The sequence below is a fragment of the Canis aureus genome, chromosome 10 (assembly GCF_053574225.1).
Source record: "Canis aureus isolate CA01 chromosome 10, VMU_Caureus_v.1.0, whole genome shotgun sequence".
NCBI lineage: Eukaryota > Metazoa > Chordata > Mammalia > Carnivora > Canidae > Canis > Canis aureus.
Genome location: NC_135620.1, coordinates 51,670,637 through 51,682,401, shown reverse-complemented (window position 1 = coordinate 51,682,401; position 11,765 = coordinate 51,670,637). Strand labels below are relative to the sequence as shown.

General features: G+C 38.7%; 2 protein-coding genes across 2 annotated transcripts in view; both read right to left on the bottom strand.

The window, feature by feature from the left end:
* TZMP1 (transition zone microprotein 1) overlaps positions 1 to 11,765 on the bottom strand; it is a 414,174-nt gene that overhangs the window by 239,175 nt on the left and 163,234 nt on the right. The window lies entirely within an intron of this gene.
* LOC144322345 (uncharacterized) overlaps positions 5,672 to 11,765 on the bottom strand; it is a 142,379-nt gene continuing 136,285 nt past the window's right edge. Inside the window, exon 4 of the transcript XR_013387997.1 lies at positions 5,672 to 6,083. The gene's annotated coding sequence lies outside the window, so the exon portion shown is untranslated. The remainder of the gene's footprint in view (positions 6,084 to 11,765) is intronic.

Sequence of the window (11,765 nt, the reverse complement as noted above, 5' to 3'; positions counted from 1 at the left end):
AAAGTGGAAGCAGGGTGACCTAGGAGGACTGTTCAGTCAGCCGAGTGAGGCATGATATGGTCCTAACAATGCAGACACTAGGAGTGGCTAAAAGAAAGTGAATTTGAAGGATATTTAAGGATACAGTCAAGTGTCTTGGATGAAAGGAAGTAAGATGGTAGTAGGAGTCATGGTTGCCTCCCACATTTCTCACTCAGTCAATTGAGTAGATCGGGAATCAGGCTTCTAATTTTCCATATCATCTACCGCGTATGTGTGTGTGTGTCCTTTGTACTCATGCACATTAGATAGCTGCTGTATTTCTGGACATGAAATCATGATCTCGGGAGTAAGAAAGGGGAGAAAGACAACGGGGTAAAAGTGAGATGCCAGCTGTTTGACCATTTATATTAGGAAAAAAATTGTTTTCTTGACAGTCTGATCAAGTAGATAGACAGCTGGTTATATCTAACTGGCCAGAGGGATGTCATACGAACCACTTCTAGATGCAAAGGAGCCTGGGAAATCACAGTTTAATTTTTGAACAGGTTAATTGCCAATCTGAAAAAACAATCAGGATTTTGCTAGCAAGGAAAAAGAGGAGAATGAATATTGAGGAGGCAACTAGCAGTGTGTGCCATATTTATTGAAACCCACTCTTGCTCTGCCTTTACTAACACCATTCTATCCAATTTCCCTCTATTCCATGGTCACTCTTTTGTAAGCTACTTTGTAAACTCTTCTTTATTTTATTTTATTTATTATTTTTAATAAAACCCTTGAATGTCAATATTCCGCTGGCTATGTCCTAATTGCTCCCTTTTCCTGATTTCTTTTCTCACTTTATAATAGTTTTAAACACCAAGTGGGTAGGATGATGACTCCTAAATTTATCTCTTTAACTCTGTCCTTTTTCTTCAGTTTCAGATTTGTAATATGTAACTGTCTACTTGATATATGTCTGTATGCTACACAGGCACCTCAAACTCAACATGACCCCAACTGAGCTCATCAAATTTTCTTCAAACTTGCTCTTTCTCATTTAACCCCAACTAAGAAATTAGCAATTGTCCTCCATTCCTTTCTCTAACAGCTTGCATCCAGTAAGTCACCCAAGTCATCATAGTCTTACTTCCTAAATCCCTTGATCTCCTCCTCTTCTACCTGTGACCTTACCTCCCTGGGTTTTAATTTCCTGTGAAACAAGGGCTTTGGATGAGGAGCTAGTTGAGGTCCATTTCAGCTCTATCATTCCCTGGTTCTCTGACAGTCACTTCTGCAGGGTAGGACTGATGTCATTGTCATGTAGGTGCTATGACAGAAAGGAAACCAAGTTGGGTTTTAAAGAAGCAACATTGCTTAACAGAGACCTCTGCTCACTTGTACAAGCATCTAATTCCATTCTGACTTTTAAGCCATGCGTTTATCTACTTAAGCATTAGATAAGACCCATACATAAAGCCACAGGACACTTCAATTACTGTTTAATTATAAGCCTGATTCTCAAAGCAGTTGCTTTTTAGAGGTAATTTCAGATGGTCTTTGAAAAGCAGGTATACTTGTCTAAGTCCAGCAGCAAAAGTAGGTGGGGTGGGGGGGAGACATCACTCAGGGTCACAATATTCAGAGACAGAAAAGGCATTCTTGGTATTTAATTCCTTGCCTGAACAGGTTGATTGCAGTACAGTTTTAAAACCTTAACCAGTTCTTGTAACACTGTAAGCATAATATAGCTATGTACAAAAGGTTTTCATCAGAAGAGAAAAGAAATTCAGGTTGGAATGAGGCTTTGGTATGTGGGTGTTTGAGAAGGAAATGGAGAACCTTTTATTTCAGAAATTATAGAAATCATGGGATGCTAGAATTTGAAGATACTTTATAAAATATCTACTCTAACCTCCTTTATTGTATGGATGAAATCCAGAAAGATTGCATTTATGCAATGTAACTTGAGTATTTATTATATGCTTGACAGTGTACTAGCTGCTGAGGATACAAGTTGAATGAGATATGATCTGCCTTTATAGAACTCACATTCACAGAGCAAGATATGTGTATTAGTAGGATAGGATATATCTCCATCCAGTCCATTGAATCCAGGCAACTGGAGGCCCTGCACCATGCCTTTACTTTAGTGGAGTCTCTCTTTGGCTCCTCTAACTATGCCCTTCTTTAGAGGCCAAAGTAATGTGCCCCACCTGGACATCTTCTTACCCTTTGTAGACCATGTGATGGGTACCCAGAAACCTAGAATTCCCTGCCCAAACAGTCCCATACCTGCCTCCAGGGCTTGTGCACAGCTCTTTGCTAAGTCCATCCTCCCAAGTGGATGACCATACTGTAGATGTACACATCCCTAGGCCTTTGGGGTGGCTAAGGGACCACTGTTTTTGTGTGGATAAAGCTCTGGCATGCAAGATGGGGTGTCTATACTCTGCCTGTCAGCCCCTTCATGGTTTAGAACAGAGCCAGGGATGGGAAGAGAAAGGCAGCATTTGTTTTATTTTTGCCTGGAGCCTCATACATGTTATTCATGATAGACATAGAGAGAGAGAGAGAGGCAGAGACACAGGCAGAGGGAGATGCATGCTCCATGCCGGGAGCCCAATGCAGGACTCGATTCTGGGTCTCCACATCGTGCCCTGGGCCAAAGGCAGGTGCTAAACCTCTGAGCCACCCAGGGATCCCTTAGAAAATAGATTTAAGGCAGGTCAAGGGCAGAAGCAGGAAGAGCAATTGTGATACTAGGTGAGAGATGATGCGACTTGAACCAGGGTGATAGCAGTGGATGTGGCAAGAAGTCAGATTCTGGATATATCTTAACCTAAACTGACAGTATTTGCTAATAGATTTGGGATGTGAGGAAAACTGAGTAGTCAAGGATGATTCCAGTACTTGAAATTTGAGGTGGGAAATCAAGAACATAAATTTGAACATGTTCACTTGATATATTCAAGTTGATAATACTGATAGAGTTAGTGTGCAAGTCTGAATTTTGGGGAGAGAAGTCTGAGCTGGAGATAATAATTTTGGGAACTGCTGGGACATGGCTATCATCTAAAGCACTGAGACTAATGAGGTAACTTAGGGATCAAGCATCAATAGATTTGAAAATTCCAAGTACTAATTACTAAGGAATACCAACTTTTTGAGGCTGGGGAGATAGGAGGAACTAGCAAGAGACTCTGAAGGACTGATCACTGAGGAGAGAAAATGAAGAGACATACAAGAAACCAAAAGAAGAAAGCATTTCAGGATGAGGGCATCAATTCTGTTGATAGGTCATGTATAAAAAGGACTAAAAAGTAACCACTGGACTTAGCAACATGAAAGTTATTGGTGACCTTTAGAAGAACAATCTAATAGAGTGGATGAGGGTGAAAGTTTGAAAGAAATGAGTCCAAGAGAGAACAGGAAAAGAGAATTGGAGGCAGAGAGCAGAGATAACTCAAAAAGTTTTGCTGTTTGGGAGAACAGAGAAATGAGATGATAGCTAGAAGTGGCCTGCTGGAATCAAGAAAGGAAACTTTTTAAAAGATGGGAGCTCTCTTAGCATTTTGCCTGTAAAGATTTAAGAAACATAAATTTAAATGGCCATTTTTATCCATTAAATTTGTAAATATAAAAAAATAATATGTATGCTGTGCTAAAATGAGCACTTGCATATACTGATGGTAGGAATGTATTGGTACTAACTCTTGAGTGGAAGAAATATGTCCAGATATGGCAAGATCCTTTTAAAAGCTCCTACCCTTTGCATGATCATTATATTGAAAAATGCTAACAATTGGTATACACTGATGGAGAGAACAGCCCCAGGTACCATCTAATTAAATTAATTGACATTTACCTGTCTCAAGGTATAGAAGGAAGTCCCTACAACTTCACCAGTAGGCACAGAGACAGGGATGGCAATGTCTGAGTAAGGGAGGGTCACATCCGACCTTCTAGGAGCAAAAGAGTTTCTCTCTAGATTTACCATATATACATAAGGCTTATTTTCATGAGTCAGATCCAGGCCTGCTCATAGCTTGGCTTCACGTCTTCTGAGACCACCTGATATAACAGCAGGGTACAATTCACATAAACAAAAGCATAAACAAAATCCTCAGTTATCATCCTGCAACTCTATTGTCCCACGCAACTGGTATGAGTACTTCCTTGAACTCAGTCCTATGGAAACAGAATGGAGACCACTTTGTGGAAATCTCTGAAAGTCAAGCAAATTAAGACTTTGGATGAGTTATTTTGCCGCACTGTTCAATATCATAGCCATTAGCCACAGGAGGCTATTTAATTTTAAATTATTTAAATGAAAAAAAATAATTAATTAAAATGAAATTAAACTGAAAAAATCCAGTTTCTCAGTTGTGCTATCCACATTTTAGGTGCTCAGTAGTCATACGTGGTGATTGGTTACCATGTCAGACAGTGCAGATATAAAGTGTTTCATCATCAGAGAACATTATGTTGGATAGTGCTTGTAGGTCTTCTCATGATCTGCTTGGTCCAGGTATTATGATTCTAGCAATCTTTCCTGTGAGAATAATCAGGGGCACAAAAATATTTATGTATACTAGTAATAAAACATTGGAAAGCACTGAAATGTCCAATAACAGAGAGAAGGTTATGTACAGTATGGTGCCTCCATTGGAGGAAGTATTGTGCATTCAGTTAGGGGAGTATTATTCATCCATAAAATCATATTTTGAAGATTTCTTAGTGACCCATGAAAATGGTCTTAATATAACTAATGAAAAAAAATAGGAAGAAAAAATTCTGTTAAAATATCTTGAAAAAGTTGTTTAATAGGATCCTAATTACTAAAAGAAATTAGAAAAAAAAAAAAAAAAGAAAATACCCTCAAAATATCAACAGTAGCTATCTCTAGATGGTACAATATTACAAATTACTATTATGTTCTTTATATATTTATAAATCTTTCAAAATTTCTACTCTTATTTTATAATAAGAAAAAGTATTTTTTTTAAGAAAAAGTATTTTTAAAAACAAAGGAAAGGGCTCCTGCACATATTAAGCACTCAATAAATGGTAGTTGAATAAAAGATTCATGAAGACTTGAAAGACTAAGTGAACAAAGTCAAATTTTCTTTAGTTTACTTTTTCCCTAAATTCATCTTACCCCCTTCCTCATTCCAGCACTTCCTTATAGGAGGGAAAAGGATATGGAGTAAATTGGGAAAATTGAAAAAAAAAACACAAATTTTCATGTTAAATTGGAGTGGGATTTTGCCATTTCTTTAAAATTTATACTAATCATTTTCGAGATTTCTTATAAGCCTGTTTTCAACCTAGAAAATAATAAATATACTATTTCTGCCCCTTTTGACTTATCTTAAAATATGATCCTTTTGATGCACCTGGTTAGAGGCTTGACTGCCACCCCCTTCTTGGATAGAATTCTGACTCATTTATTTAACAAATATTTATTGAGAGCCTCTGACTTATCTGGTTGTGTTCACATTTCCTCTATACCTCCTCCCATCTTTTATACCTCTTGGGAAGTAACTAAGATCTTTAGTAAAAGCTACATTTATACCTCTTTCTTTATTTCACTTGGGGTCCTCAGAGAAGTAAAGTAGCTTTGATTATTCTTCCAGTGCTGAATTAACAGAACTTTAAAAATTCTTTTTTTTTTAAATTTTTATTTATTTATGATAGTCACAGAGAGAGAGAGAGGCAGAGACATAAGCAGAGGGAGAAGCAGGCTCCATGCACCGGGAGCCCGATGTGGGACTCGATCCCGGGTCTCCAGGATCGCGCCCTGGGCCAAAGGCAGGCGCTAAACTGCTGCGCCACCCAGGGTTCCCAGCTTTAAAAATTCTTGTGGCTTATTAGGGCTCATTAGATTGTGCAGAACACAGCACAAAGTACAAAGAAAGCCTAGAATTTTCACAAATCTGTTTTTAAGTTAAAAAATAAAGCTGGTGCAAACGACCGTGTTAGATTAATGGTTCCAAAGATAAAAACCTTTTAGGTATCTGAGTGGTTCCAGCCAAACATCCGTTTGCTCTCCAGGACTGAGCTTATTCAACAGCTTAGATCTTTCTCCATGTTGTCCTTCTTTTGATTCTGTACAGGGACTTTGGTAAGGGAATAAAGAAAGAATTAGAAGATGAATTTTTAGGCATCATGAAGAGTTGAGAGTAGAGAATTCTGATGTAGTTTGATTCCCAAACTAAAGATTGATCTGGTTTTCTTACTCTCTTGTCCTTAGATTAAGCATAGTGCACTGACATGTCCAACCCTTTGATAATACATGTTTATAAAAACCCAAACAGAGACCATCAACTCATTTTATTATTATATTCAACAAACACTTAAAGGATTTCTTTAGAAGCAACCAGAGTCATATGCCCAGATTTATGTGTAAGGATGTTGGTTATGACATTAATTTTAATATGGAAAAATATTAAATGGTTATATAAATTATGTTACATCAACACACTGGGATGCTTTATAATTATGATAAATTAAGTTGCAAATCGGATCAAGATGGCAGGCCAAACGTATATACCTCTCCTTCCTCAGGCTTCTAAAATCTAGAAATGAGATTAGAGTTTTTTGTGAATTAATCTGAGATTAATTCTACCACAGTCTTTTGAAAACAGGAAGAAAGCCACGAAAGACAGAAAGCTGATGAGATCTAACTGATAAATAAATGCATATAATCTTCACAGACTTTCCAAAAATCCCTGATAATGATGCACTTCAATATCCTATAAAGTGAGAGTGATGGTTCCCCAAAACTTTGGAAATAAGATTATGAGTTGAGTGTTAAAAAATTCATACCCAATGAAAGAGTATCAGACTGTGGGATGGAACTAAGACCTTGTCTGAATATTTGTGACTGAAGAGTTTTGAAAACACTGAGATTCAAATTAAGGCAGTTTGGATATATTTTTAGAGAAAAATAATAGCAGCTCCCATCATATTTCATCATTAGAAAGAGATAGAGAGTATGTTACAGAGAGTATATTACAAGGAGTATATAACTAGAGAGCAATATTTACCACAAACCAAAGAAAAGAAAGAACAAATGGGTTAGACATTTGCTATGTTTATCCAGCACTATTCAGAGAGAAGATGGGGTCTACGGGAAGGAAGTGGTTTGTCAGGTTTCACAGGATCTCCTGCATCTAAAATTTTTCAAGACCTTCCACCTTTCTCTCACTTGGCAACATTCTGATGATTTTGGCTTCTCAGGCAGTCTGGTACTATGAAGGCTATGACCATCACGGCTGACAAAAATCTTCTCTTCCCTCTTTCCTCCCTTCCTTTTCTTTTAAAGAATAGCTTTATTGAAATATAATTCATATATCATATAATTCATCCATTTAAAGTATACGATTCAAAGAAATTTTAGTATATTGACAGAGTTGTACAGTCTTCACCACAATCTCATTTTAGAACATTTCCATCATCGTAAAAAGAAACCTGGTGCTCATTTACAGTCACTCCTTATTCCCACCCCCGGTTCTAGGCAACCACTAACCTACTTTCTGTCTCTATAGATTTGCCTCTTCTGAATATTTTGTACAGATGGAATCACACCATATGTGTTCTTTTGTGTCTGGCTTCTTCCACTGTGCATAATGTTTTTGAGGTTCATCCATGTTTTAGTATGTATTAGTATTTTGTTCCTTTTTATTGTCAAATAGCATTCCACTGTATGGTTATACCACATTTTGGTATATTTGTCAGTTCAATTTGTCTATTTCTATTTGTCAGTTCACAGACATTTGAGTTATTTCAACTTTTTGCATAATAATTTGCATAAGGAGGGGGAGCTGCAGGCAGAGAGAGAACCAGGCTCCCCACTGAGCAAGGAGCTCCATGTGGGGCTTGATCCTAGGACCCTAGGATCATGACCTGAGCCACAGGTAGACACTTAACTGACTGTGCCACCCAGGTGCCCCATGGTTTGATAACTCTTATAAAGGAGTAGGGCAAACACAGGAACTGAGACCAGGTACATGGAAGTGATAAGGATAAGAGAGAAGAGTGAAATTAAGATCAACTCAGGAAAAGAGAAAAGAGAAAATTCTTAAAAACAAGAAGAAGAAGAAGAAGAAGAAGAAGAAGAAGAAGAAGAAGAAGAAGAAGAAAGAAAGAAAGAAAGAAAGAAAGAAAGAAAGAAAGAAAGGAAGAAAAAGAAAATGAGATGAGCTATTCTGATATTCTCCTGTAAGTTTGAATTGGGGACACTGAGAGGTTAAGTGTCACCTTTGGAGAGCTGAATAGTGAAGTGAACTTAGGAAGTGAGGCCACTATACCAGGCTGTGAGTAAGAAGACTGAGAAGAGGAAGCCAGGGGAGTGTGAAGGGACAGAACCAGATGTTGACAAAACCTGAGGTAACACCAGACCTTGAGAGAAAGAAACAACCTCAGTCTCTGATGAGTCTCTGCTTCCCAATCATAGTGTTAGAGAAGAAGGGCTTTTTCCCTCCTCCTGGTTTCTGTAATGAGGCATTTTTCTTAATATGATCTTAGCCTCTCTCCATACCCAGGTGAGTTATTTATCTACCTGGTAAGTTTGGGAAGCATAACTGAGCTTGCTTGGCTTCTTCTTCTGCCTAGAAGCAAGCTGCCCATAGGGAATAAGGATTCAGCTTTGGGGCACCTGGGCGGCTCAGTGGTTGAGTGTCTGCCTTTGGCTCAGGTCATGATCCCAGGGTCCTGGGATCAAGTCCTGCATCAGACTCCCTGCAGGGAGCCTGCTTCTCCCTATGCCTATGTCTCTGCCTCTCTTTCTGTGTCTCTCATGAATAAATAAATAAAATCTTAAAAAAAAAAAAAAGGATTCAGTTCAGCTTTGACTCTTCTCATGGGAAGCTTGTTCTGCTAATTCAGCAAGCTTGAAATGAGGTAGTGCCATAGACTGATGTTTGTGTCCCTGCCTCTCTCCCCACATTCAAATGCTGAAACCTAATCTCCAATGTGAAGGTATTAGAAGGGGCGGGGGGAGGGCATTTGGGAGGTGATTAAACAGTTTCACCAAAAGAAAAGTCCCTTGCCATTTTTGTGGTGGATTATGCTTTTCCTTTCTCATGGTCAACCAAACGCAGTCTTTCCATTTCACAGGGACACTGGGTACTTACTATGTACTGGGCATTGCAATAGGTGTGAGGTCTCATCTCCCAGAGGCCTTTCCGTGGAGTGGAAGAAATTCTGGCTTACGAGTCAGAAAATGTGAATTCTTGTCCTGGTTCAGTTGCTCATAGACCAGGTTACCTTGGCCCAGTCACTTGGTATTTTACCCTATTTTATCTCAGTGCCTTATTTGGATGCTTGGCTCTAATGATGGAGAGGGACATTTGAATTCCAGGCAGATGTCTTCTGTGCTTTTAATACTTTATTTCTAAAAACCATTTTTTAATTGCAAACTTCTTATGTGTCAGGCACAAATACTTATAATTCTGGCATAGCGCTTACCATAGTGTATGATAACTTGTCTCTTTATTCATTTGTAAGCTCCAACACCTGGCATGCTGTCTGGCCCAGAGTAAGCAAGCAGTTAAGACATATTTGGTGAAAGAATAAATGGATCTCACTAGTAAATGGGATCATAGCAAACACTGCTAGTGCCCTGGCCAATGTTCCAGGCATTCACCTCCCCACTTGGGTTGCTTGCTGAAGACACTTGTGATTCTGAGGTCTTTTTCTGGCCTTGGGAGAATACTGGCATCCAAATCAGGGAAAGCTGGAAGTGTGAGTTAATGTCCTCTGAATTGCCCTCCATCAAGGTTGCATGGGGGAGTTGGTTAAGCCTCAGCTTCTTCAGACCCTGGTTGGATAACTGAGGTCTCTATACCTTCTCTTAATTTACCAGGTGGTAGAGCTTCAGTTTTCCACAGTAGTAACTGGCTTGATACCACACCTTTTACTGGCTTCCTTCCCCTCCCTTTCTCTCTCTGCTTGCGCTTCTAGGGTCACCTCTTAAATAAATGCACTTAACTCCCTACCTCAGGGCTTGCTTCTGGGAGAATGTAAACTTTGCCTAACTTGAAAGATTGTTGTGATAATCAAATGAAAAACACATGTAAAACTTTTGTGGTCTCAAAATATAAGTGGTATTACTACTGGGATGAGTTGTGCTCAAGCAGAACTGTGATAGGTTGAATAACAGCCTCCAAAGATTTCCAGATCCTAGTTTCTGAATTTGTGAATGTTACCTTTATGGCAAAAGACCTTTGGGGATGTGATTAATTCTGGATTGTGAGATGGGAAGATTAATGTGGGTTAATCTGATGGGCTCTAAATGTAATCATAAAAGTTATTATGAGAAGGAGGCAGGGGTATTGAGTGGATCAGTTGGTTAAGGGTCTTCTTTCAGCTCAGGTCAGGATCTTGGGGTTCTGGAATCAAGCTGTGCATTGGGATCCCTGCTCAGCAGGGAGCTTGCTTCCTTCTTTTCCCTCTGCCCCTTCCCCTGCTTGTGCTCTCTCTCTCTCTCTCAAATAAATAAATAAAATCTTAAAAAAAAAAAAAAAAGAGGCAGAGGGAGCTGTGACAGAATAAGGCAATGTAACCCAGGGCAGATGCTATACTGCTGGCTTTGAAGATGGAGGAAGGGGCCAAGTACCAAGGAATGCAAAGAATGAAGCTTTAGAGCTAGAAAAGGCAAGAAAATGATTCTTCCCTAAAAGCACTGCCTCACCAACACTTAAGTTTTGGACCAGTGATTTTTGACTTCTGACCTTCATAACTGTAAGGGCATAAATGTGTGCCATGTTAAACTAGAACAAACAATCCTAAAATTTTTATGGAACCACAAAAGACCTCAAATAGCCAAAGCAATCTCGAAAAAGAAAGACAAAATTGAAGGTATAATTCCATATTTTAAGTTATATTACAAAATGGCAATAATTAAAACAGTATGGTACTGGCATAAAAACAGACAGATCAATGGAATAGAATGGAAAACCTAGAAATAAACCCACAATTATATGGTTAATTAATCTTTGACAAAGGAAGAATGATTACACAGTGGAAAAAAGATAGTCTTTTCAACTAATGCTGCTGGGAAAACTGGATAGCCACAAGCAAAAGAATGAAACTAGACCACTTTCTTACATCATATATAAAAATGAACTCAAAATGGATGAAAGATCTAAATGTGAGACAAGATTCCATCAAAATCCTAGAGAAGAACACAGGCAACACCCTTTTTGAACTCGGCCATAGTAACTTCTTGCAAGATACATCCACGAAGGCAAAAGAAACAAAAGCAAAAATGAACTATTGGGACTTCATCAAGATAAGAAGCTTTTGCACAGCAAAGGATACAGTCAACAAAACTCAAAGACAACCTACAGAATGGGAGAAGATATTTGCAAATGACCTATCAGATAAAGGGCTAGTTTCCAAGATCTATAAAGAACTTCTTAAACTCAACACCAAAGAAACAAACAATCCAATCATGAAATGGGCAAAAGACATGAACAGAAATCTCACAGAGGAAGACATAGACATGGCCAACATGCATATGAGAAAATGCTCTGCATCACTTGCCATCAGGGAAATACAAATCAAAACTACAATGAGATACCACCTCACACCAGTGAGAATGGGGAAAATTAACAAGGCAGGAAACAACAAATGTTGGAGAGGATGCGGAGAAAAGGGAACCCTCTTACACTGTTGGTGGGAGTGTGAACTGGTGCAGCCACTCTGGAAAACTGTGTGGAGGTTCCTCAAACAGTTAAAAATATACCTGCCCTATGACCCAGCAATTGCACTGTTGGGGATTTACCCCAAAGATA